Here is a 27,815-nt window from a genome sequence, read left to right as displayed (position 1 = left end):
ATTTCTTTCTTAGGAAAAGCACCCATAGAATGTGCCTGAATTAGGGCTCAGAGTTTAGGCTTTGTGTCCATACATATTGCTCTTACAGTATTAGAAGCCAGGCAGAAATGTTGCTCTTTGAATGTAGAAAACCTGAAGTAACTCTGCCCATGTGTGTTAAAAGGAAGAAAATACCTTACTGATCATGTACTGTGTGGTTGTGGGGTGAGGCGGGAGTGGAAGTTTGAAGCTGACATTTCTCATATGAGAACTTAATAGCTGAGGATTAGTTTAGAAAATGCTTCCAGTTTATCATTTGGGATTTGGGTGCTTTTTTTTTTTTGATCTGATTTTCCTTCTCCTTCACCAACTGAGGAACAGACACATATGAAGAGCATCATTCATAAACGTTTCACCAGAATTCATTAGAGCAAGGCTGAAGGTTTCATTATTCTTTAAGGGTGCATTAATAAAACTGCCATGCACTTTTTTATTGCTATATGAATTATTCTGACAGTCAGTTTTCAAAGCCAACATATCAATCACTAAATTAAAAATGTAATAATACAAATTAGTGTGATTCAGGAACCATAGAACATGTAGAACAATATGCTCTCTGTTTGGAAACTAGTACAGGGCTGTCCTCCAAATGAGGAATGATAGCAAGCAGTGAAGTGGCAAAGAAAAAAATAAAGGAACTTAACTAGCATTCAAATAAAAAGGATCTGTTTCTATATATTAAATGCTGTTGCACATCTTGTCCTGTGCTGTATTATCCCTTTTGCCAATATCCTCTCAATCCTTAACATTCAGCCGTAGTGCATGTTTGCAGGAAGGGGTCCCATTTGTGAAATGTCTGACACAGTGCTTACATCTAAAGAGGCGACAGCAGCACAGAAATATCAGCACAAATCTCTCTGCAGTTACTTCTTTTGTGTGGTGTTTGTGTGAGACAAACCGTATAGAAAATATTTTGAGACAAAACATGTTGCTAACTTACTGCTCCATGAAGTAATGCATCACATGAGGTTGCATCAGTCCTACAGGCCTAATCTAGCCTTCCCTTGTGGGTTTCAGTGCCCTGAGGAGAGAGACAGTATCTGCTCAATTTATGTGAGGGAAGATAAATGGTTTTGCCCTTATTAAATGTAGGGGAGTAGATGAAGAGCTCAGGACAGCCTGCTTTTTCACTCCCTTAAGCAGAAAGTTCTTTCTAACCCTCTTTTCTCCCTCCTCCACTGATTCTGTGTGAACTGTGCTGTTATGGATAACATGTTGAATGCTTGAAATAGTCCAGTGAGGATGAGATAATGAAATTGTTGCTGAGGGGCAGGACATGCTCAGTAGCAGGCCCTTGCCTCCAGAACTTACTCCTGCCTGATGTATGTCTGAGCCTAGCTGTTTTAAAGCTTTGCCTACACTACAGCTAGAACCATGTTCAGTGTAAGTAGGCTCTGACACACTTATCTGACACAGTAACACTTAACATGATTGGCATGGGCACATACCATTTTTCCCAGCACATTCATGTGTTGGCCTTGCTGACCAGCTCACAATAAATACATAGCACAGCTAGATTTGTGTCAGTGCATTCTGAGAAAATCTGGGCAGCTATCCCCTGCTACTTTACTGCTGGTATCAGAGGAGGGCTGTGGGTCCTTTTTTATCTTGCACCATGCCCTTTGATATGTCATCCCCCTTGAATAGCAGGGGCACAACTGGCTTATCTCAGTCACACAGATACAGCCAGGTCACACAAATGCATCCATAGCAACAGAAGACATGTGTTAAAAGCCTGGCACAGCCTAACAATCATGTTAAAGACCCACCCATAGCACAGCACATGCATGACATTAGGAATCATATGTGTGAACTGGCAATGGTGGAGGGCAGAATTCAACCATATTACGACATGCTTAAAAATTTGTTAAAAAAACTACAGTCTTAGACCATGATGTACGATAAACCTCGGTGTTCCAGTTTTCTGCTAATGCATATTTCAGAATCCCCTGGTATGCTGTATCTCTGGTCCTCTTAGGGCAATTAGTTTGGCTGCTGTCATTGGGGTCACAGAGTATTTTAAATCCTTGTTCTTGAGAATATGCTGTTTGCTCCTAATCTAAACTCAAAAGGTGCACCCAGACATCATGGTGATGGGCACATTATAAATGCATGCAGTAATGAAGCTATTCTGCACAGGAATTTCTTACCGGAATCTCATGTGCCTATTGGTGCCTTTGCAAAATAACTGAGATATAATTACTAATTTGTTTCTTTTATGCCTCTAAACTCTCAGCCTGGAGTTAACCACATCCCTGAAGCAGTCACTCTTCTTCCTTTCTTCTGGGAGGCTTTGTGTCAGATAGCATATGTTAGGGCTGTCTGCAGTCTCATACTGACTATGAGCTATGACTGTTAATAAACTGTTCATTCCACCCCTGCATCCAAGTTATCCCACCTTTCCCAGTGTGCAAACTTGACCAAAAAGATACAAATCCTTAGGATTTCCTTAAACTCCAGATCATCTGCCTTCTAGGATGGACTGAATCACAGTACTTTACTCTGTTTCTTTGAAACTCAGAATGTTACAGAGCCCAAGTTAGATTAGATCAGTGGCTGGATTCTGCATTGTGTATATCTGGCTTTTAAAAGCCCACCTTATGACGTTATGAATGTAATATAATATCTCATTGAAAGGTGACAGGGCCAGAAAGAGTTAATTAACTCACAGACTGACCTGACCTATGGCTGAACCTTAAGGACTGGTTAGGAAGATATGTAAATGAATAGAGCTTTGAAATGCAAGTCTGCATTGTTAGCGGTAGAAGGGTAGATGTTTGCTCAGGTCTTGTGATGTAAGCAAACAAGTCTTGTCTATTGCTATAGTTTTAATTCAAAGATCAAAAAAGGAATATTAACATTTATGATGATAGTTGAGTGAAATAGTAGTATTGTTTATATGTCTCTTTGAAGGTTGTGGTAACCTGTATCTGAACTATTTAATGGATAAATTACCCTGTGTTAATTGCCAGGATGGTTAGGAGAAGAAAAGTTAAGCCTATTGTTTTCTCAAGCCAAAAGGCTGCTGGAAATGTATAAGAACCCTGGGACATGATCCTACCTCATCTCAGATCTGCTTTGGGTTTCAAGAAGGGGAAACCTTAAGCCATAAGGACTGAGATCCCCAGTCATTGACTGGAGTCACCCTGAATATGGACATTGGACTATAACCTATGGACTATTTCTAAAAAGACTTTTGGCAACTACAGGCTCACCTCTGCTATGTATCTGAGCCTCAAGAATTAAGTTCAAGTCTGTATGTATATTGATCTTTTAACCAACTCTCTCTCTTTTCTTTTTAAATAAATTTTAGCTTAGTTGATAAGAATTGGCCATAAGCGTGTATTTTGGGTAAATTCTAAGTTATAATTGGACCTGGATATGTGGCTGATCCTTTGGGATTGGAAGAACCTTTTCTTTTATATGATGAGATAAGGTTTTCAGTAATCATCATCATATCTGACAGGTATGTCTGGATGGAGGCCTGAGGCTGGGTACTTTAAGGGAACTGCGTTGTTTGGACTTCTGAGTAACCTGTATGGTAATATAGAAGTTGTTTTGGCTGGCTTGGTAAATCTAAGTATTGGAATAACCACCAGCTTTTGGGGAGTTTGTCTGCCCCGTTTTGTTTGCAGTTCACCCTACTTGAGTGACCTCAGCTGGCTCCCACGGGCAGCACCGTCACACACCTCTGTCACTGATTTGTTGTAAGGCTAACTTAGCTAAATCATTCCTGTGGCGTTACCCTGAAATATCTTCTTGGTAATTATATTTTGCCCTTCTCCACTGCTTTTCATCTGAGAATCTCAAAGCACTTTACTTAACACACTGGATAGTCAAAATTCCCCAGTGAGGTCGATAGGTAGTAGTATCCCTATTTGTAACATAGGGCAGTGGTTCTTAACCAGGGGCCTGAGGCCCCCTAGGGGGCCACAAGCAGGTTTCAGGTGGGCCGCCAAGCAGGGCCAGTGTTAGACTTGCTGGGGCTCAGGACAGAAAGCGGAAGCCTTGCAGTGTGGGGCTGAAGCCCAGGGCTCCCAGCCCTGCCACCTGGGGCTGAAGCCAAAACCTGAGCAACTTAGCTTTGTGGGGACCCCTGTGGTGTTGGCCCCAGGCAGTTGCCCTGCCTGCTACCCCATAATGCCAGCCCTGGCTTTTATATGCAGAAAAACAGTTGTTGTGACAGTGGTGGGCCCTGGAGTTTTTATAGCATGTTGGGGGGAGGGGCTCAGAAAGGAAAAGGTTGAGAACCCCTAACATAGGGCACAGAGGCACAGTCAGAGGTTAATGGATTGACTCTTCAGAACTCCCCAGTGAGGTAGATAGATAGTATTCTCCCTGTTACTGATGGGGAAGCTGAGGGACAGACTAAGGTTCAGGGAAATACACCTGACTGTCTCAGGCAATAGGTGCTGTAGAAGTGTAAATGAACCATTATTATTTATTTTATTGGAGCAGGGACTTGAATAAGGGATAGATTTACTGTGCATGTGTGGCAGGCAGTCGATGACTCTCTTACAGTCGCTTGTGCACTTTCAAAAAAAGTCTCAATATGGATATACACAGTAGGCAGCTAAAATGGGTAAATACCATGCATTTTCAAAATTAGTACTCAAACCAAATACTGCATATATTTACCTGATCAACTATAATAGCTCCAGTGGATGAGTAAATAATTCCTTTTGGGGAAATAGACTAAATATAGTGGTTATGCATATTAATAGCAGAATTGTCATGTGATAACCCAGTGCTGTTAACATGTCAAAATCCAAGTTTAATACTATCATAAAATGGTAATTCAGACAAAAAAAACTACATTTAAACAACATTAAGGACTGTGACTTAAATCCAGAACACTGAGGGTGTTTAGAGTACAGGCAGAAAGTCTGTAATTAGACAAATCCAAGTAATGCAGCAAACAAGAGGTGATATGTAACCTGCTTTCTCCAATGCCCCACCCCATTGTGTTAAAACCCTGGTAGTATCAGGACATGGGGATGATCTAAAACAGAGTTTAAACCTTAACTGTGACTTAACTCACGCTTACGGGCTTAAGTCCAATCTGAATATACCATAGTAATATTCCTCCAGATTCATCAAAGGTTTTGCAGATTTTCCCCTGTTCTGTGGTGTGTTTTATTTCCACTTCTAACTGGGCCAGGAAAGATGACAAGATGAAATATAGTGCCCACTTAGGGAAAGCATTTAGTTGTGAGATATATTTAATTACTTCTATTAACTGAACCATGTGTAAGGGTATTTTTTCAGCTTAAAAGAGCAGCTTTCCAGAATGGGAACACATTGCAACATTCCATCACTGAAAGGGCTGAGAAGATTATTAGCAGCTCTCTCTGTAAGAGAGACTTCTTGATGCACAGTCCAAACCCTTATCTGCTAGATTAGAACCTCTGCTTCCCTTGGGGTTCTGTCTACAACAAACAAAGGGACAAGCAAATGGCAGCTGGTAAGATCTATTGGAATTTCTGCCATTCAGCTTGTTTCTCAGGACAGAGAACTCAGCCACTGTAATTAGAAGCTTGAAAATAAACATTTGCAAAACAATCCACTCTTATTGTATAACCAGGAAGAAAATCCAAGTCTCCGGACTCCTACTCCAGTGCCCTGTTCACTGGACCATGCTGCCTCACACTGTGATACTTCCATTTTTTATATGTTTTCTTCTTAGTTTAGTGAGAGTGCCAGCCCCCAGGAACCAGAGTATTCTACCCTCACTTTTAATTAAGGAGTTCACTGCTTTCCCATCCAATCTCCAAATCGGAGCCATTTTTACCCCTCCTTATCCCCAACTGTCATCATAATATGGTCTCGTTTCTCTTGGAAGGCAGAATAAATAATCTGTTCAGACTGTGTAACATGCAGGGAGGGTCTGAATTGTGTTCTCTTCCAGTGATTGGTTCACTAGAGGATTACAGCCTACTACTCCTACAGGCTAATGGAGTGACTCTTTGAGCTCAAGTTGCAGAAGGCTGTGCTGTCTGATGGTGCTGGGTACAACCCTGCTGCTGATCCCCATGGAGGCCATTACAGCAGCACCAGGGGTTAGCCTGCTGCACAGCTGATAGAATGTTAGGTAATATAATGCAACTCACTTTGCATAAGCGCCCCCTGGAAATCAATGGGTGTTTGTATAGCATACAATCTCTTTACTGTATCACATCTGGGCTGGTCAATTGTAAGCAGATGCATATGTTATACAGATTACTATGAACCTAAACTAAACATCTACCAGCTGCTACACTTAATAACTAACCCCCAGTTTCTCTGGCTAAGTTATGTGGTGCTCAGGGATAGATAAGCCATTACTCCGACATAACCAGTCTGTGCACAGCCTGGTTAACTGACCTTGAAGAAGGTTGGGCTCCCACTGGGAAAGGAACAGGTGGGCAACACACCTGCCACACAGGAACAGGGGGTTGATGTAGAGAGAATGTCACCACACCTCTCTGCTTCCCCCAGACAAAGTATCCTGGCCACCAGTTCTTCCCCATATTGTGCCTGCTAAGGGACTTCAGTCCTGGAGTTGTATTATCCTTTATGGAATTGCCACGGAAGAAAGGAGAGGGGCCCAGGGTCCCTGATGTGGTGGATATTAGAAGAATGAGTTTTTGTAAAAGTTCTGAGTGCTGTGTATGCCAGGACGTAGGGAGAGTCTGTCTACTCCTCAACACTGACTGCTGGGAGGATGAGGTGAGGCAAGGTGGCTTCTTCAACTCAGAGGCCTCCTGGGCCTAGAATACTGTTTTGGAGCTCACGCTCGGGGCCAGGATATACTCTGTTATATCAGAGTAACTCTGTTCACTTCTGTGGGATAACTCTGGATTTACTTGTTTTACTGAGGAATTTAGCCCTCATTCAGTATTCACTTCCTGGCTGTCCTCATAAAGGAAGAGACCATGTTTTCCCTTCCCCCGTGGTACATGAAGTCAGGGAAGCTCCGCTTCAGCTGTCATTCACCAGTCATCTGGCTGCTCAATACCGCAGTCTGGATGCAGTCATAGGATAGAATTTTCAAAAGTGCTCAGTGTTACTCTAATTCTGCTCCCGTCGAAGTCAGTGGAAGTTTCACCATGGATTTCAGGAAGAGCGGAGTTAGTCTAATGCTGAAAGCTTATGAAAATCCCACCCTAACAGTGAGGGATGTGAGCAAATCCTGCAAAGTGTATGCTGTCAATGATTGTTCAACCTCGATTTCTCAGCCATTTCTCTACTCAAAATACTTAAATTGACCAGAACAGAATGTGGACTGATTATTGGAGAAATTCAGTTTTTATGTCCATGGTTTGGTTTTAGTTTTACCAGGACAAAAATATATCATCAGGGGATAGGGTGACCAGATGTCCCGATTTTATAGGGACAGTCCCGATATTTGGGGCTTCGTCTTGTATAGGCGCCTATTACCCCCCCACCTCGTCCCGATTTTTCACACTTGCTGTCTGGTCACCCTATCAGGGGAATTTCCCTCTCTCACTAACTGGGCCTAGCGCTAGTGGATATGTGTACATAGCACATGGAGGAGCAGTGTGATGCTTCACTCCAGTGCCTCTGTTTCTGATGGACATGCTGACAGACAACAGGAGCAGTCTCCCCTGCTGTTCTCAGGCAAGTAGGATCTTTCATACAAAGGGCCAAACTCTCTCCTCTCAGTTCTGCCAGTGCACATTCTGAAATCATTTATACCAGTGTAAGTCCACACTTACCCAAGGGACAAATTCTGACTTCCCTGGTTGTTTTGCACAAGCAAAGACCTCAAAATGTCCCCACTTAAGGACTCCAGTGGAGTTTCGCCAGATTGTTGCAAGCATGTATTAATGACAGTTGAATTTTATTCAGAGACTGTATGTTCAGGGTAAATGATATGCAGCTTTAATGAATGCACCCAGCTTGGCTGCTGTTGTATTATGTTTCTCTTTGTGATTTCTAAAAGGAAATAAGACTATTTGAACTAAAATGCTCCCTGTGGTTCATGCGTAAAATCTGGGATGGAATCTGCATGGGTCAACTTTGCTTCAGTTGTTCCAAAGTTGTGGTCAGGAGCACAGAGATGATCTTTGCCAGGATGTTGTATGAATGTATCACAACAATGGGATGCTGGCTATGCACAGTATTCCTGATGTGGGGCTTATTGTGAGGATTTTTTTTAAAGGACAGATAAAATTATAAGTAATCTTTCACTCACCTTGAAAATACTAGATATGGGAAGCAATTTCTTCAGTTTCTAAGGGCCAGATGGTGGATGCCCATATGCCAAAGAGCCTTCTCTACCCATTGTGTCCTTCTCTGAAGGGGCCAGTCCCCATCAGGGTGAATGGTGTGGGTAACATCTTAGAGTCTCTCACTGGAGCAGTGAGAGGCATGTGGAGGACAGCGTCTTGTGGCTGAGTCAGCCAGAATCCACCCGGACACTCACATGGCTTTGTATCCTGCTCCCATTTCTTTCCAGTGTCTGAGAGCCAATTTGACCTTGTTCATATACATTCTGTGTTAATGTAGATTTTGACTTTTGGGCCACAGGTTCTGCTGAACAAGAATATTTCATCACCTGTACATTTTTTGGCTTTATATATTGCAGTCCTAGTGTCGTTCCTCTGCTTTTTTTCCTTCATGCCCTGCTAAAACCCAGAGACCACGTGTCTGTTTAATGTGGAATGCCTCACCTACTTAAGAAAGGGTGTAATTCTCTAACTTCATGCTGTGGGATATATGAACAAGCCACTAGACCATTAGTGAGCTCTGAGTCATTATCCTGGCTGAATATAAGTTTCTGAAAGTTAATCGCAAACAGAATTTCATCCAGTTCACATGCTTCTAATTATTACCGGATGGTGTTTATAGGTCTTAGGCCAATAAAGACATCCAAAAAACTACAAATGTAACTGGATCAGAGAGTATTTGGCTTTAGCTAGCTGTCAATTAGGGACAAAATGATGGATTCCAGATCTCTTTCTGAGTTGGTGTGTGTGTGTGTGTGTGTGTTCAGTTCCTTCTTTTTTCTCCCTAAACGCTCTCTGCAATGCAATAATAAGAGGCATTGTTGCAAAACTATTCTGGCAGTGGAGGGCAAACAAAAATGTGTTCCCACCCTTCCTCCTCCTTTTGGCATAGAGTTTGTGTTTCAGCTTACATATACTTTGATTGTGCAATCAAAAGTTACTTCTCTCCTGAAGTAAACGGATCATAGAGTGAGTTTAGGGGAATTTCACTTAGAAAAAAGAGCTTGACTACATGAGGAAATTCACAGGCATAATTACACCAGTATAGTTTTACTGCTATAGTTATACCTATATAACGCTTGGTGTGGTCCCTCTGATTCTCGAGGGACTGCCTTTTCCCAGTTTAGCTTATGTCACTTTGGAAATGGTCTAATTTGGTTAATTCTAAAGAGCCACAGGAAGACAATACCAGAGGAATGAACACTGTTGCTGAGGTAGAGTCATAACATTGAGAGCCACTCTTCCATAGACACAGATGCCATAGTTTCAGAAGCCACTCCATTAGATGTAAAAATCAAAGAGAGAAAATAATCAAGCAGTAATCAGATTGTGAAGAATAGTCATACCCCATTAGCCCTCCAAATACTCTTAACCATCTGGGTCTTGACCTCTTGCCAAAATGAATTGCCTCCCAACTCCAGTTCCACCTCAATTCAGAACCCTAGATCTCACATACCTGACTTCCCTTACTTGCCTACAGAGGCCATGGGTGCACTCCAGGAAGCCTTTTAGTGCTTTTTACCTCTGCAAAACATTCTGGGGTGCATTAGTACTACTGCGAGCAATATATAGCAAATACATGGGTTCAGGGGCTCAGGGGATGTTAGTGGTACTGATGCAAGAAAATAAATAACAGCTAATAGTTAGGGAAAAGGCTTACTCTTGCTCCTCTGAACATTGCACAAGCAAGCTCCAATTGCATGTGTAGGGTGAAGGTAAAGGGGTGATAAAAGAAAACCCAGTGTGACAGACCCAGACCAGTGGGGTACAGGAGTCTGGTAGAAGGCAAATATACTGGCCACTGGATGAACAATTTTCTGTTTCCTGAGTGACCAGAGCAGGGGCTGCCCTAGAGCAATCAGGAACCTGCTAGAACCAATTAAGAACTTTCTAGAATCAATTATGGAAGGCAGGCTAATCAGGACACCTGGTTTAAAAAGGACCTCCCATCAGTTAGTAGGGATGTGTGCAAGGAGCAGGGAGTGAGAAGGTGTGCTGCTGGACAGCTGCTATCCACAGGGCCCTGGGCTGGAACCTGGTGTAGAGGGTGGGCCCAGGTTCCCCCCATCCCCGCAACTCCTGATCAGACACAGGAGGAGTTGACCTGGTCTGTGAGAAAAACACCAGAAGGGATGATCTAAATTGGAAAGGGATCTGGCCTGTCCCTGATCCACTAGGTGGGACACAGAGACTGTGGGGATTGTTCTCCATTTCCCCCATGCTGGCCAGTGATGAGGTTAGCTGAGTGGATGGCAGGTTTAAGCCACTAGCGAAAGTGGCCGAACTGAGGGCTGCCGTCAACCTCTGAGGTACGCAAATCCGCCTATAAGCACAGGACCCACCAAGGCAGAGGAGGAACTTTGTCACACCAGTTATACAGATGAATCCCATAGAAATGTAACTTTTATCCCACTATAAAACAAATACTCTGGCCATGTCTGTACAAAGGGAGAAGGTGCATTTTTCAGAGTCATGGCATTTCTATGAAGGAAAGCTTGGCCAGTTATACCAGTATAATTATACCAATATAGTTAAACCACTGACTCCTCTTCTAATATGAGTGGCTCTTTTGGTTCAGCTTAAATTCCTTCCAAAGTGACATAAACTACACTGTAAAAAATATGTCCACACAGAGAGTCATACTTGTATGATCATAGCAGTTCAAAGATACCCTATCTTATACCACTGTAATTTCCCCATGTAGACAAGCCCTTATCTTAACTGAAAACCCTCCTTAGCACCTAGACTACACCACAACCAACTAAGCATTAAACTGTCTACTCAAGTGGCAAGGGCAATTTCCAGACATGTTAATCCAATTTGACTGAGCTAATTGGATTGAAAAGAGCACCTTCTTCCTCTGTGTAGACATAGCCACTGTATGTATCTGATGCTATATGGTGCCACTTATAGCATCAGATATCCAGACCATCTCAGCTGTAATTAAAACAGATGTTTTAAAACTTCTGAGCCAAATTCTTCTTTGTTCCTAGTATAAATGTGGAAATTAGAGCTGTGCAAATAGTTTAGAACAAATAATCTATTAAACAGATTTTGCCTCTCTTTCTGGTTGTGAACTGTCCAGCCAGCAGATTAAATTCCCCTTTGTTTACTATATAAAATTACTCAACAATATTTTTCATGAATTGGTGATTTGCTGTTAACTCAAAAATTCAGATTTTCAGCTGTTCTATGTTGCAAATGGTCAGATAAGAAGTCACATATAGAACTGTTTCTGTTGCCTGGTAGGATGACTATAATGTAACATCAGGTTGCCCACGTGAATGCCTGTGGGAAATGAATTTAAAAACTGCTTTCTGCAAATCTTCATCCATACAAGCTTAACATTCACTTTCCTCAAACATTCATGACAGTAAAATGTTATCACACAGGAATCAGTTGCATAGATATGGGCATAAACATAGCTGAAGTAAATGTCATTCAAATGAAAATTTGTAGGGAATTTTCTGCATTATTTGCTCAGCACTAATTAAATTCATAATTAAATAGCTTATTTAAACCTACCTCTAGTTAGAGACTGGATCCACCCCAAACCTCTGATATGATCCTTGCAGCTGCCTTTTCTCTCTAAATGGGACAAACCAAGATCCTATTACTTTGTATTGTGGAAGTGTGTAAGGGACAATTTCCTGGTGCAAGTGCTGGAGGAACCAACTAGGGGCAGAGCTCTTCTTGACCTGCTGCTTACAAACCAGGAAGAATTAGTAGAGGCAGCAAAAGTAGATGGGAACCTGGGAGGCAGTGAGCATGAGATGGTCAAGTTCAGGATCCTGACACAAGGAAGAAAGGAGAGCAGCAGTATACAGACCCTGGACTTCAGAAAAGCAGACTTTGACTCCCTCAGGGAACTGATGGGAAGGATCCCCTGGGAGAATAACATGAGGGGCAAAGGAGTCCAGGAGAGCTGGCTGTATTTTAAAGAATCCTTATTGAGGTTGCAGGAACAAACCATCCTGATGTGTAGAAAGAACAGTAAATATGGCAGGCGACCAGCTTGGCTTAACAGTGAAATCCTTGCTGATCTTAAACACAAAAAAAGACTCTTACAAGAAGTGGAAGATTGGACAAATGACCAGGGAGGAGTATAAAAATATTGCTCAGACATGCAGGAGTGAAACCAGGAAGGCCAAATCACACTTGGAGTTGCAGCTAGCAAGAGATGTTAAAAGTAACAAGAAGGGTTTTTTCAGGTATGTTAGCAACAAGAAGAAAATCAAGGAAAGTGTGGGCCCCTTACTGAATGAGGGAGGCAACCTAGTGACAGAGGATGTGGAAAAAGCTAATGTACTATAATGTACTATAATGTACTATAATGTAACATCAGGTTGCCCACGTGAATGCCTGTGGGAAATGAATTTAAAAACTGCTTTCTGCAAATCTTCATCCATACAAGCTTAACATTCACTTTCCTCAAACATTCATCATGAAAAAAAAATATTATCACACAGGAATCATAGTAGATAGGCAATGCTTTTTTTGCCTCTGTCTTCACGAACAAGGTCAGCTCACAGACTGCTGCACTGCACAGCACAGCATGGGGAGGAGGTGACCAGGCCTCTGTGGAGAAAGAAGTGGTTCAGGACTATTTAGAAAAGCTGGATGAGCACAAATCCATGGGGCTGGATGTGCTGCATCCGAGGGTGCTAAAGAAGTTGGCGGATGTGATTGCAGAGCCATTAGCCATTATCTTTGAAAACTCATGGTGATCGGGGGAGGTCCCAGATGACTGGAAAAAGGCTAATGTAGTGCCTATCTTTAAAAAAGGGAAGAAGAAGGATCCGGGGAGCTACAGGCCAGTCAGCCTCACCTCAGTCCCTGGAAAAATCATGGAGCAGGTCCTCAAGGAATCAATTCTGAAGCACTTAGAGGCAGGGGCGTATCTAGGGATTTTGCCGCCCCAAGCACAGCCGGCAGGCTGCCTCTGGCGGTTGGCCTGCGGAGGGTCCGCTGGTCCCGCGGTTTCGGCGGACCTCCCGCAGTCCGCAGGCCAGCCGCCGAAGGCAGCCTGCCTGCCACCCTCGTAGTGCCGGCAGAGCGTCCCCCGCGGCTTGCCACCCCAAGCATGCGCTTGGTGTGCTGGGGCCTGGAGCCACCCCTGCTTAGAGGAGAGGAAAGTGATCACGAACAGTCAGCATGGATTCACCAAGGGCAAGTCATGCCTGACTAACTAATTGCCTTCTATGAGGACATAACTAGGTCTGTGGATGAGGGGAAAGCAGTGGGTGTGTTATTCCTTGACTTTGGCAAAGCTTTTTGATATGGTCTCCCACAGTATTCTTGCTGGCAAGTTAAAGAAGTATGGGCTGGATGAATGGACTATAAGGTGGATCGAAATTACTCATGGAGAATATTACAGCCTGAGAAATTCTCATCTGCCTGCATTCTGCTATGAGCAGTATCATAATTATGTGCTAGTGCAGGGGTTCTCAAACTGGGGATTGGGACCCCTTATTACATGAGGGGTCACAAGCTGTCAGTCTCCACCCCAAATCCCGCTTTGCCTCCAGCATTTATAATGGTGTTAAATATGTAAAAAGGTGTTTTTAATTTATAAGAGGGGGTCACACACAGAGGCTTCCTGTGTGAAAGGGGTCACCAGTACAAAAGTTTAAGAACCACTGTGCTAGTGCTTTGAAGTAACCAGTTGCCAGGGCAGTGTTATGACTACATACACTCCCCTCAGCCCCTCACAGCCTGATTTGCAGTTCCTCTGCAGCCCTTTTGTACTGGCAGAACCAGTGCAAAGAGACTACAAAGCAGCCACACAGTCCGCTCAGAGAATACCTCTAGTGCTCCTCTTCTGGAGCTGCCATGCCAGCTGAGAGAGACATTTTGGGACACACAATGGGTGACAGGAAGATTGTCTGAGATGCATCTATGGCCTTGGTCATTATTTGGCTGCAGCAAGGCACATAGGGGCCTTGGGCATCCTGCAGGTGTGTCTGAGCCAGAGCCAGGGATTGAACTGGTCCCCAGTAGTTCCAGTAATGAGGAGGCATAAACTGCTCATCCTCCATCTTTGCGCTGACCTCCACACTGGTGCAGATATAAATTCCTTCCTCTGTGGTGATGGAAATGGACCAGATTCACTATACATTGCACCTCACATGGTCATTTACACCAGTGCAAAGAGGGTGTAAAACACTACTAGATCAGAATGCTAAATGATTTACACCCACTTTTCTCTGATGCCTGTGGCCACATGAGGTACAGGGCAAGATTCATTTAATCCCTGTCTACATTTGCACACTCACTGAAATCCAAATTAGTGTAAGTTAAACTATTCTGCCACTTACCCCCTTTTTGTAATCACTTTCTACCTGGTATGAAACTTTACCCCACCGTTTGTCATCATTGGATTTGGCCCAGAGCCTTCCATGGGCATTGCATTTGCTTATTTTAGACTGGATTTGGAATGATCCATGAATTAGTGATTCTCTAATGGTTAAGGAACACTGATGAGCATTGATTAAGCATTGATGCATTGTTTTGAAGCATTGAAACCTTTTGTAGCTAAAAATCAGTATAAATACAGGACTAGATCCAGGAGCTCTTAGTCAGGAGGAATTATAGGATTGGGCCTTTCTGTCTGTACTGTACACAGCTATTCTGAAAGTAGCTACCTTAAATGCTTTTTGTCTCTACAGTTTTGATCTCACGTATTAACAGTGATGTAGAACAAACAAAGGGAAATCACTTGCTGTATCATTTGACTGTTCTTTCTAAAGTTACATCTGTATTTATATCACTCTCCTTGGGAGATTCATGCATAAAAACAAGAGGAGAGAGATGGAAAGTTCAGCTCAGTTGGGTGGTGCAGTACTTTTCCTTTTAAAATTGCCTCTTTTTTTAACTGTTATTTAGTTGTTTTTTTCCTGATCTTGCAATTTTGGGACAATTTGCAGACACAGTGCTCTAAGGAGATATGTACTCGAACAATATCAGGTCATGTTGTTATTAATGGCTGCATTCAGTAAATTACACAATCAAGTCTCTCAGTTTACCAGAAGAAAAATGCTGGTCGCTTGGGAATATTTTGTGTACTTGGATTCAGAAAATAGTTACTTTTTACTAGCTGTTTCATACGCATTCACAGGAGAACTAACCTCTGTGACATGAGAAACAGCAGGAATAGCATGAAACTATCTAAAATGTTGGCAAAGGCAATGCGGTTACATACACTAGGGCTTACTACAGGATGTGTTGTGGGTAGTGATTTGTGATTATTGGCATTCTTTGAAACAATCAAACAAACTTTTTTTTAGCAGAGAAAGCACAGAGCAGATTTAGTGGAAATGGAACAAGAGGTTACTTTATAAAAGGGGGGAAACCCAAAGAAATTGACTTCTTAAAGATCTATGATGTTTACATTTCTTTATTTCTTACCATAAATGAAACAATGTGGATGCAATAATAGTAGGCCTGTTCTGCGCTCATTGCACAAGCAAAATTAGTGCTGATGTCAAGGGGAGTTCTGAGTGTGCAAAGAAAGCAGAATCTGCCCCTGTTGGCACTAACTCAGACCTGATACTTCACGGTGCTGAATGCCCTCCACTTCTATTCAAGTCAATAGGAATTAGACTCTTAGCTCCTTACAGGGTCAGGCCCCCAAACAGCTTTCAGGCGTTGCAGCAGGGTACCATTTTGTATCTACAGTACCTTGCATAGGCCAAATTCTACCCTGATTTACAATGGCAGCTCTTAGTCAGTGAAGCTGCACAGATGTAAATCAGATAATCTAGTCCAGGGGGTTCCATAACAGGGTTGGATGGCTGTAACTGAAAACATCTGACTCCTCTGGTCTAGTGTCATGGGGGTTAAGAAATCATTACTAGCGGTGCTGAGTTCACTGTAGCTTTAATCATACTGGCAGCTTTCCAGATTGAGTGAAAAACTTGGTAGACACAGTAAAAGGCTTAAACCTCTTGGTTTGTTTTCAGGTCTTGGATTCACAACCTGTAAAATAGATTTAAACGAAGTTCAAAGGGGGCAGGTGAGAAACACCCACAGATAGGTGTATAAAAAGGTGACCTTAACAGAGGGCTAAACATTGGGGCACAGAGGGGAAGGTAATTGGAAATTACAGTAGGGTCAGAAGAGCAACAAGTGGGATAACAGTGAGGGAATCTGCGTAACATCTTAGGTGTCTATACACAAATGCAAGGAGTAGGGGGAACAAACAGGAAGAACTGGAAGTATTAGTACATAGGATAAATTATGACTTGGTTGGCACCACTGAAACTTTGTGGGATAAACCTCATGTCTGGAAAATTAGTATAAAGGGGTATAGCTTTTTTCCGGGAGGGACAGGCAGGGAAAAAAGGAGCCAGTGTTGCATTATACATCAAGAATATATAGGGTGCAAATAAAAAAAAGACAGCAGAGCAAAAAACAAAAACAAAAACAAAAAACCCCGCTGGAGCTCCCACCCCCACCCCTGCACCAGCTGGTGCAGTCCCGCGGGCGGCTCCGGAGTGGGGGCAGCAGGCCCCAGCCCCCCCTTCCCGCTCGGGGCCTGCAGGGGAACGAACGGGGCTGCCACTGCCTCCGCCCTGGGGCCGCCTGCGGGATTGCACCAGCTGGGCAGCCAGCCCAGACGCGACTGGCCAGGGGCTGGGCGCAGCGTGTGCGCTGGGTGTCTGCAGCAGGCCCGGGCTCGGGGGGTTTGCACCCCAGGTGCCAGAGCCACAGCCGCCGAGCGCCACATGCTTGGCCAGCGGCCGCTTCCTCCCGCCGCGGCAGTGGGAGCTGCAGCAGTGGCTGCTCCCGAGTCCCGCTGCCCAAGTTGGGAGAAAAGCCGCCGCCTGGCCCCGTGGGCTAGCTCCCTGCTCCTCCTCCAGGTATCGCCCCGCCCGAGTCCTGCCTGCGCTCGGGGCCACGCCGGACTCACAGTCACCCTGGCCCCGCGCTCCCCTGCGTCTCCTGGGCCTCCCTCCAGTGCTTGGGGAAGAGGCGGAGATTTGGGGAAGGATCCAATGGGGCAGTGAGGGGGCGGGGCTGGGGGTGGGGATTTGGAGAGGGATCCAATGGGGGAAGGAGGAGGCGGAGTGGGGGCGGTGAGCCCTTCCGGGCTCCGCCTGTGCACAGGAGCCTTTGCTTGTTTCTCCAGTGTCCTGACCTAACATCGGTAGGGATGTGGGACAAACAAGCAAATATCGGGACAGTCCCGATAAAATCAGGACATCTGGTCACCCTAAGAATATATACACTTGTTCTGAGGTCCAGAAGGAGCTGAGAGGCAAACCAGGCGAAAATCTGTGATTCCAAGAGGCATACTAAGTAAGAAATCAACCCTGCATTATCTCTAGAATAACCCACTCTCACACCCTGTTGTTCCATATTTGTTATCATAATCACTATCTCAGAAATTAACCTCTTGGAGCCAGCAGGTCTTGGGCTCCTGCCATTAGCACTAACATAAGATACATTATCACAATTTGTCAGAAAAACCCAGTTTAGTGCCAAAGAGTTAAAAATTGCCCATGATCAATGCTCTGCTATGTTTATAGGCATCTCATCTGTATAAATACTTTCTCAAACTGTCATACAGACGTGTACTAAGAGCAAAGAATGACATTACTATATATTTGCCTGTATTCTGTACAAATTGCTTATGTTGTGTCTGCCAATATATTTATATCATTTCTTGCTGAAGGCATAAAATACTCCAACAAAATCTACACCTCTATTTTACTAAGCTTTATTTTACCTATCACTTAGCAAGCTCTGCATTTTGATATTTCAAATTTCTAGTCAATTTCCTAGCTTCACCTTGTTTGTTGTTCCAAAAATATCTCACTTCTCCTGCAATATATGTACATTTACCTAGAATTCTATATCCATATAGTGTATGTTTTCTAGCACCTATATAAAAAGATATTTAACTTGTTGATCTCTTCATTTCCCTTTGTCCTATCTAGCAAATTTCAACACAGTGTTAATTGTGGATGCTATGGGCCTGATTCACCACTCCATTACTCCACTTGATACCAATACAAAGCTATTGGTTTAACTGGAGATACACTGGCATAAGAATTAGGGTACATCTACACAGCAAAAAACTGTGCATAGGCTAGCCGCCCCAAACTAGCTTCAATCCAGCTAGCCTGCATAATAGTAGCTGTGGAAACAGTGTGGTGCAGGATTCAGCATGGGTAGTACAAGCCCAGTACAGACCCTGAGTAAATACTTAACTTGCTATCCTGTTTTGAAGCCCACACTGCAATGTCTTCACTGCTACCAGGATTCAAGCTTGCATGGGCTGGTCAGCCTGTGCACAGCTTTTGCTGTGTAGACACACCACTGCATTATCTCAGGCTATATCAAACCCCTTATATTCAGATATGCATAGGTCACTTCTTCATAGTCTTCCTTCTATAACTATAAATAAATGTTCAGGTGAAACTCTGCATTAAAGAACCAAATTTAGCACGGTACATCTATACAGTATATGCACAGCTCTTATCAAGCTAATAAGCATTTTATTTATTCTTCCAACTGCAGAATGTAACTTTAAGCCCATAATCTATTGTTATGATGTCTGGTTGGAATTTAATTAACGATCATTATATCATTCTGATTTCACTCTAAAATATTCCCAGTCTACTAAAAATATAAGAAATTGTCTCAGTGACAAGAGTTTACTGACTTTTCATCACCATGTCATTTCTTATAGCTGAAATTCACCACTGCCGCACATCAGCACAAGACCAGCAAACCACTTAAATCCAGGTAAGCTTTTAAAACAGGGCTTAAATTGGATATAAATGGTCCCTGTGCATACAGGTAAAATTCATCATGTATGTTTTTCATTTCTCTTACTGCTGGGCAAACATTTAGGTTATTTTAAAAGAAAAGGTTTGGAGACACTTCAAAAAATAAATTTATCATGTTCTGTTTAGTGTTTTCAAAGGGTCCTGTTGTACATTTTTGCAGAGAGAGGGGGCAAATGTTTGGGTGTTTGGAAGGACTCCCAGTAAAACCTCCTTGTGGCTTGGAAGGTGGAAATGAATGACAAATGAAGAAGGAGAAGGTGGGAGAAATTATAAATAAAGAAATCCATGCTCATAGTAGCATTTGAGCTGGGACAATTAAAACAGCAGCATTCCCCAGGACCCTTGGCAAGAGTCCTGGCTTGCACTGCACTGTTAATACATGAGATTGTCAAGAGGATGCAAACAGACCTTTGGCAAAATAACACTGTATCTGTAAGCATGATCAACAATTGAGTTAAATGGTTTGAAAATGATCTCACAAGAAAGATTTGGCATCAGTTTTTGCATGCTCAACGTCTTTGGTATAATCCTGACCATTGCCTACATACAAAAACATTTCCAGTAACAATTTGCTCTTGTAGACCAGAATGTTTATTAAAAATGTTCATCAAGGAGATATGAGTAATGAAAGTAAGGGAATTTTTCCTCCAGATGTATAGAATTTTAAAATGGATGGGGGGGGGAGGATGAAATTCTGTGAACAAATTGTTCATACTTGTTTGAGCATCTCTCATGTCTACCAATAATGAAACTGGTAGCACAGCTGAAAATACAACTTCATACTCTTTTTCCCTAAGATCTTGGGCCAGTCTCTGAATTGTCTCTTAAGTATCTCTTGTCGCCCTTATTCCAGCATACAAAACTATAACAGATTCAGCTGCAATCCTCTGATCTAACTAATCCTTAACCCTTGCTTCAGAATCTAATTAGCATGACCCTTCTAAAAGAAATGGCTCTCTACCAAGCACATTAACAAATTCCTCCTTACCTCTCTGTTCCAATTCTTTCTCCCTTGCTTCCTCATTTAATTCCCCAAATTGTTTTATATTACTCCATTTTCTGAATTACCCTTCAAAGAATCAAATTCCTATGATCCCTGGGTTACCACCATATTTTCTTCATCTGTTTATTATACATACTGCTTTTTTTATTACACATACACACTCCTTACAATTACTGAATTGTGTTTCCTTTTACTGTTGGCTCTTCTAAGGCTAGCACCAGCCATGTATCATCCATGAGCTTCTCTAATTTACTTGCTCTTCCTAAGTACATCATCTGTTTCTCTAATTCTGTTGACTGCTTTTTCAGTGCCAGCTAATAATGCTGAGGACAAGCCGCTTCCTATTACCTCAGCTGTGAAACCAAGAACATTTGAAATCTGCAGCTTGTATTGGATCATTTGTAAACTCCATGGTTAGCTCTGAAAACTGAATACGGCTGCAGCTAGGCTTTTTAAAGGAACACCCTTTCTCATGAGACCATCAGCTTTATCTGAAAGGTAAAGAACCTGGCCAGGGTTAGTTTAGAGAGGAGCAACTGGGAAACCAAACACAGCTGTGAGAGTATGATTGTTGGTTTGTGTGTGATCATTCATCTAAGTGGCAGTGCTTCCTGTGCCCACTCCTTTTACACTCTGTGACCTCAGCAGAGAACACCCCCCATATTATTTACTTTGCTGAATGGGAATGAGTGGTTGCTGTGGCCTTTGTCTAGTTCCAGTACCTACACAGCTGTCTAGTGTCTTCCAGGTTTTGGGTTGTATGGTTGATTTTTTGCCACCCTTATTTGTGTTTGAGATCTTGACAGTAGAATCCCAGAATTCTGACAAGTGATGGCTTGCTTCACAATCCTCCTACTCCTTCCAAAGCAACAGCCTCACACTAGCAAAATCACAGCTTTCACTCTCATGCAGCCTGAAATTGGGCTTCATTTTCTTGGCGTGTCATGTACCACAGTGCAATGCTCAAACCTTCATTTGGCTTCGAGCTGCTTCTCTGGCAATAAAGGTTTTAGGAGGGAAGCAGCAGATACAGAAATAGGATAAACAAACAGATGAAAGTTCAGACCTTGTCATTGCAATATTATTTCTTTAAAATGGGAGGGGAAATGTGAACAGTGCACTATTCTTCAGGTCTTGTGATCCGTTGAGCAATATTTGGGGTTCACAGAACTAAGCTGAATCTGCAGGTATTTTTTCCTATCATTGAAGCCTTGTATTTGTTTCAAGGATGAATCAGTTTAACAGCATGTTCTTCTAGGTAAAAGGAAGCCTGTGTTATGTGGTAGGGACAGATACATATATCGTGTGTGTGAGATAGATAGATAGATAGATAGATCTATATCCATTTATGCTCTTTTTTTCACACTGTACATTTACAGTAGAGCTGGAGGTGCAATTTCCAGCTCAGATAGATATATACGTGCTGGCTTTGATGGAGCTAGTGTGCTAAAAATAGAAGTGGTGCTGTGGCAGCACAGGCGGTGGGATGGGCTGGCATCCAAATAAATAGGTAGGATCCTGAGTGGGCCTGGACTCAGGGCAGCTAGCCCCTCCCAGCGCCGTGGATACAGTTCTATTTTTAGGGTGCTAGCTTGATCGAGGCTAGTGCACGTACATTTACCTGAGCAGGAATCTACACCTCCAGCTCCAGTGTAGCCATATGTATAGTCTCACACTGAGATTTTCACTATTCCTGCTCAGTTTTCCACTTTATTTTTTCCCAATAGAGGTTTCATTTTTTCTCTTTAATTCAAAGTCTCTACGCAAAACACAAAAGCAGTATGAGTTGAACTTTCTAACCCACAATGTTTAAGTGGTTTTGAAATTAGACCAGAAAAAAATAGGTCTATTTTCCTTTCTATCTGAGCTCTGTTCAGTTCAGTCATAGGACATAGGCCAAGTTAGTTTTAAGTAATACCCCACTGATGTCCTGTACTTGTAGCATGCCCCCTATGCCAGGGGATGTGAGGGCATCCAGAATACTCACTTACCCAGCAGGTATTTCTGAGGGACTGTTTCAATTGGCTTCACACTATGTAGCTAGTGCACCATAAAAGGACCAGAGCAGAACAGAGAATCTGTACTACAATAATATGAAATAATGAAACTGTAGGTCAACAATAACAGCACTCTGCAGAAATCTTTAATGTATTCTAGTCTTTTTGATATAGTCCATGTTCTATTTGGCTAGAGCATTGCTAGAGAATATTTGAATAATGTTGAAGTGATGCACTAACTGTTTGATGTTATATCAGAGAAATGCATCTCCCACCGCAATCCCTCTCGACTGGTCTCTTCCCTTTCATACTGTGTGATCGGCTGTGAGATCATACCTAGAGAGAGATCGTGTCCCCATAACCAGTATGCGGCTCACTGAAGGCCACATCCTGAGAGGTGCTGAGCCACCTGCTTCTGGGATTTGCAGGTATATGGCATCTCTCAGGATCTAGCTGTGTGTCTGTTACAGCAAATCTTTCTCAATTTTCTGGGCTCCCTTAATCTTTTTTTATTTATTTCTGAGCAGCCTAACACACTCGCTTTCTTTTTTTAATGCAATGTGTAAACTTCTTTGTAGTTCTTGTGTGGCACATTTCTAATTTAGTTCAAAACTTAATGGTTAGCGAACAGCAATTTTAGTAACACGAACCATGATAAAGAAACCATCAGGAACTTATGAGCAGGCAATTATTTTGCATGAAAGAATTAGAGAGAGTGAGAGTGAAAATGCTCATGTATTATCTGCTTTGTGCTGCTGCAAGCCAGCCTAGTTTGTACAACTCCCACCTGCTGTAATATTGTTATTCTTCTGCTGTCCTGTTTCCTCTGTCTTTTCCCTCTGCATAATTATCTCATAGTATCCTGTGTTCCATCTCTTTGCTCTTTCTTGCATGCAGAACATGTTTTCTTCAATTTGTTCTCTTCTCCCTGAGTGTCTTTCTTAAAAAAATCAGTTTACACTGACATTGAGTAGACAGTAGAAGAGTCCTGCTGGGTGCCCTCACTGTAACCTGATTTCCTCCGTATTTGTTCCATGGGAAATGGTTACCTGCAGTGTTTAAACACACTTTTAGACTGCTGATTCAGAACTAAACAACTTAAAAAGCATACAGAAATGAAATTTTCAGGATCATTTGGAATGTTAAGACTTTTGTTCAAAGCATTTTCAGACAGCAGCAGTCATAGTTATTTTTTACAGAATGACAGTTAAGTTCAGAAGACAGACATTAAATTACTGGTTGTCCTAGACATGCCATTTCCATGCCTAGTACACTCAGTCCTTATAGATGCCCTTCTGTGTACGGGTATAATAAACCAGTTCTACTTCTATCTCGTGCCTATTGCTTTTTCTCACGCTTTAATATATTTTTCTTGCCCAAGTGATTTTTGTTCAATATATAGAAGCATATTTCACAGGAACTGACTTGGTGTGGGGTAGCGGTTTGGTAATGAAATATGAAGGTGTTCACAAGTCTGGGTTTAGCCCACGTTAATAGTAAGTATAAACCATATCTATCTAATTGGCATTTGGTGGCCTCTGTGAAACTGTTTGGGGGCTTTCAGTCTATTTCCTAGTGGAAAAAGTCCACATCACATAAAGCACCATCACCATTGATAATAAATTGAATCCTTGTTAACAGTCTTTGCAATAGGATGAGGAAGTGTTAACCTAGTCTGGTGTGTGGTGGCATTGTGTATGGTTAAATAGTGACTAGTACATCTCAGCCCCAGTGTGGGCTGTATTGCAGCCAGGGCCGGCTCCAGACCCCAGCGCGCCAAGCGCACGCTTGGAGCGGCGTCCCGCGGGAGGGCGGCAGGCAGCTCCGGTGGACCTCCCACAGACGTGCCTGCGGAGGGGCCGCTGGTCCCGCGGCTTCGGTTTGCCCCTGATTGCAGCGATGGAAAAAATGACCTTTGTGTGGTTTATTATATCAGTTTAAGATTGTAAAGTTGATAAGCATCATATAAATATAAGATCATAGACAGTAACCAGTACTTTCATAAATCTAACTTACTCTAGCTAGTATAGTGTACAACACCCACACAGAGCTGCAGAATTCAGTTAACAAGCTAGAAAAGATTCAGAAATGTGTCATCTGCAGCTGGATAACTAGATTCTGTGGGCTAACACCTGAGAGGTGATCAGCACCTCTCTGGATTTGTATTCTTTAATGAACCTAGAATATTTCCTGGTTCAGTGATCTCAGAAATTGCGTGGTTTTGTGTAAGTGATACACCTGTACTAAGAAATACTGCCAGCACCATCCTTGATCTAGTTTTGAATGAGGCTCCCAACTTTGTCTCCATTGCTGAGCCCTGGCTAAATGGCACCTCCAGCCCTGGTTTAGTCCAACTAGTTACCACAATTTGGTGCAGCACAAACCATAGTGGATCCAAAGCAAGCAAAAGTAAGAAAATGGGAGTGGGAGTTGCACCTATTTCCTTATTGCCTGGGCCCAGACATTTGGCTGGACAAGTGCCAGATCTGATCATAAACTACAGAGTGAAAGTTGAGGATGCAACGCATGTTCCATTCTCATGATCTGTCCCACTGCCTTACTCAGTTGGTTGCTATTTTGACTGACGGCTCAGTGAATGACCTTCAGTTTATTCTAGGCGGCTGGAGAAGCTTTTCTGTCATCCAGTTTCAACCCAGAAGACACCTGAAGGATACCATGGGCAGGATCTGATATAAACAGACTCCTCATAGATGATCCTGCTATTGAACTGCCTGGTTTTGTACCACCAAAGACAGTGGATGACCATCAACCATATTAGGGTGTTACTTGGAGCATGTGCACACCTGATGCACAAATGAAGAAACAAGGATTCACCACAGTGTGAATGCAGAAGCCTCCAAACCATTGAACACACTGTGAACAAGTCTTTTCATTTCCAGACAATAGGGCAATGGCACATTCTGCATCTCCTGAAGCTCTTGAATGGATCCAAAACTTTTCTATTAACTTGTAAATGTTGCTATTTCCATATGAAAGAACCACCACCCATTTGGTGATCGTGGCCTTTTCTTTTTTAGGTGATTGCACGTCCATTCTGCTGTAGGTGTGTGCATGCTTTGTGCATAGTTGTCAGAGAACCTTTTCCCTCAGTGGTAACCCATCCAGGCAGTTTGAGTGCCCTCTGTTGCCATGCATCACTTCATGCTGTTACAGGAGAGCAGAGCTGCCCTGATCCCCCTTAGGACCTTCTTACAGCCAATGACGATTGTTGGAATGTTTCTAGTCTTGTTATTGCAAGTTTATTTCTGTCACTCGTTATATATAGAGTTTCTTGTTAAGTGCTTAGTTCAATATAATGTATAGTTAGTGCAGCGGTCCCCAACGTGGTGCCTGGTGCCTGCAGGGGCATCTAAATGCGCCCGCGTCCTGGCCAGTGGTCGAGCATCCACCGAAATTCAGCGGCATTTCGGCGGATGCTCGACCACCGCCACGGTCCTTCGTCTGGCGCCCGCCAGACAAAAAGGTTGGGGACTGCTGAGTTAGTGTAAGGTTTTCATTTTTTAGGTCTGTTTTGAACCCAATTTGATTCTCAGTACTGGGACTAGAGCCATGTCTCTCTCCCTGGAGTTCAAGTCCTGTGGATCATGTGTGAGACCGATGCCAGTTAGTGACCCATACCCCAGTTGCCTAAAATGTTTGGGGGAGTCACACATCAGTGACAAGTGTCACATTTGTAGAGGGTTTAAGAAGCCTCGCTCTAAAAAAGATAGAGCAGTGATACTTAAGTGTCCCATAACGGAGGCAGTACTTCACCCTCCATTGGAGCCATCTGGTTCAGAGCATACCTTGAGTGTGGCACCATTGGTACAGAGTGCACCTCCTTAGATGTCTTTGGCACCACGTTCTGTGTGTACAGCACTGAAGAAGAGACACAGATCTACTAAGAACATGGTACATCATCCAGCCAGATCTTCAATACTGAGGCCAGCTAGAAGCAAGAACTCTGGCAGAGACTTTGAAAGTAAGTGTTCTCCAGAGCATTCCTCTGCTACAAAGAGTGGGTTCAGCAATTCAGGAACCTATTCTAGGTCTGTCAAGGCCAACCCCTGAAGTTCCCATACATCAGATCCAAGACACAGTTCCAGTATGAATGACACTGGAAGCATATGCTGCTGCCAGAGAATTGCTTAACCTCTTGGTACCAGTGTTCCTGACAGTGCAGTAAGTGTTATAACTGGTACCAGCTACTGTGGTTCCTACACCAGCTCTGTAAGAGTATGCAGTATCATTGCCACTTGTAATACCTAGGAGGCTGGTACATTCTAGGGACAAGCCATCGTTAGTATCCCTGGTACCATCTTGTCTGGGTTCAGCTTACCTATCTCCTGTTCCCACGGGTTCTGCTCCACCATTATCACAGGACTGAGTCATATTTATCAGATTCAAAAGGGTCCATGGAAGTCACCGCAATCCCAGTAGTGGGCACTTCACAAGGGGCAATGGCCTGTGAAAACATGGGGCCCACCACCACCATACCAATGGCATTTCTGGACACCATGGTGGGTCCCTCCCCCTGCTAGGACATCTCGGCCATCTGAGTTAATTTCCTTGAGGGTACACCAAGATCATTGGCACTGCACACAATATTCTCCAATACCTGCCACTGGGATTTGTACAACTTGTACAGCTCCTCCACCTCAAGAGGCAGAATAGTCGTTGCCTCAGTGTCCAGGTGTTTCTTCTTCCTCATCATCAAATGAGACTGTAAAAATGGTGAGTGATTATCCACCAGCAGATGATTATTGGCTCACCAAGAACTGTATAAGAGGGTGACCTGTTTTAGACATTCAAGCAGAAGAGGCTCATGAGAAATCCCACAAGCTAGTGGACATTTTAACATCTGTGGTACCCTCCAGAGTGGTCTTTTGATCACTGAAGCAATTCTGGACTGGTTAAAATATTGTAGCAGACCTCTTCTTCCTCCCACCTAAGGCTAAACAGGCAGAAAGGAGTGGGAGTAGAGGTCCCTTGTAAGGCTAACACCTCTACTCTCACCTGCCTCCAGTCCCTTTGGTGGTGGCAGCAGCTAATGAGCAGGAGAGGCAGGGACACCAAGCATCACACAAAAGAATACAGAATCAAAAAGGCTGGATTTGTATGGTCATAAGCTTTATTTGACAGGAGGCCTGCAGCTACAAATTGCTAGCCAGCCAGCTCTCCTAAGTTGCTATGACTTCACCCTATAGGAAAATATCATGAAGTTTAAAGACAGGCTACCAGAGGAGTCCAGGCAAGCTGGTGGCAAGTACAGCTCTTTAGGACAGTTTGGATGCAGCAGACTCAGCAGCTTGATCCATGGCATTTGCCATATCTCTAAAGAAGTGTTTGTGGCTGCAGCAGACTACTTAAGATTTGCCATTTAAGGGCTTGTCACTCTTTTCAGAAAAAACAGATTATAGGCAACATAAAGATGAAAGATTCCAGGGCAACACTGAAGTCACTTAGAATGTACACACTGGTGACAAAAAGGAAGCAGCCCCAGTAGGCTCACAGATATCAGAGCTTTATTCCTTGGCCCAAAGACCTGCCAAGAAAAAGGGGCAGGAATTACAGGAGGCAGTCATTACCCCGACTCCGCATCTGCAACAGGAGGTTACACTCAATCAGCGGCCCAGTCATTCCAATCATTCCTTCTCGAGAACAGGGCAACTGGTATGCTGCACTCAACTTAACGGACATTTACTTCCATACAGTGATCCATCCAGATCACTGCAAGTTTCTCAGGTTC

At 43.2% G+C, this 27,815-nt stretch overlaps 1 long non-coding RNA gene across 1 annotated transcript in view; it reads left to right on the top strand.

Moving 5' to 3' along the window:
* LOC120372426 overlaps positions 1-27,815 on the top strand; it is a 76,699-nt gene that overhangs the window by 26,238 nt on the left and 22,646 nt on the right. Inside the window, exon 2 of the long non-coding RNA XR_005584960.1 lies at positions 18,967-19,022. This is a non-coding gene — a long non-coding RNA (uncharacterized LOC120372426). The remainder of the gene's footprint in view (positions 1-18,966; positions 19,023-27,815) is intronic.

This window comes from Mauremys reevesii, linkage group 9 (genome assembly GCF_016161935.1).
Source record: "Mauremys reevesii isolate NIE-2019 linkage group 9, ASM1616193v1, whole genome shotgun sequence".
In the NCBI taxonomy this organism is placed as follows: domain Eukaryota; kingdom Metazoa; phylum Chordata; order Testudines; family Geoemydidae; genus Mauremys; species Mauremys reevesii.
Note: the sequence above shows the minus strand (reverse complement) of the source record. Positions and strands in the feature narration are given on the sequence as shown.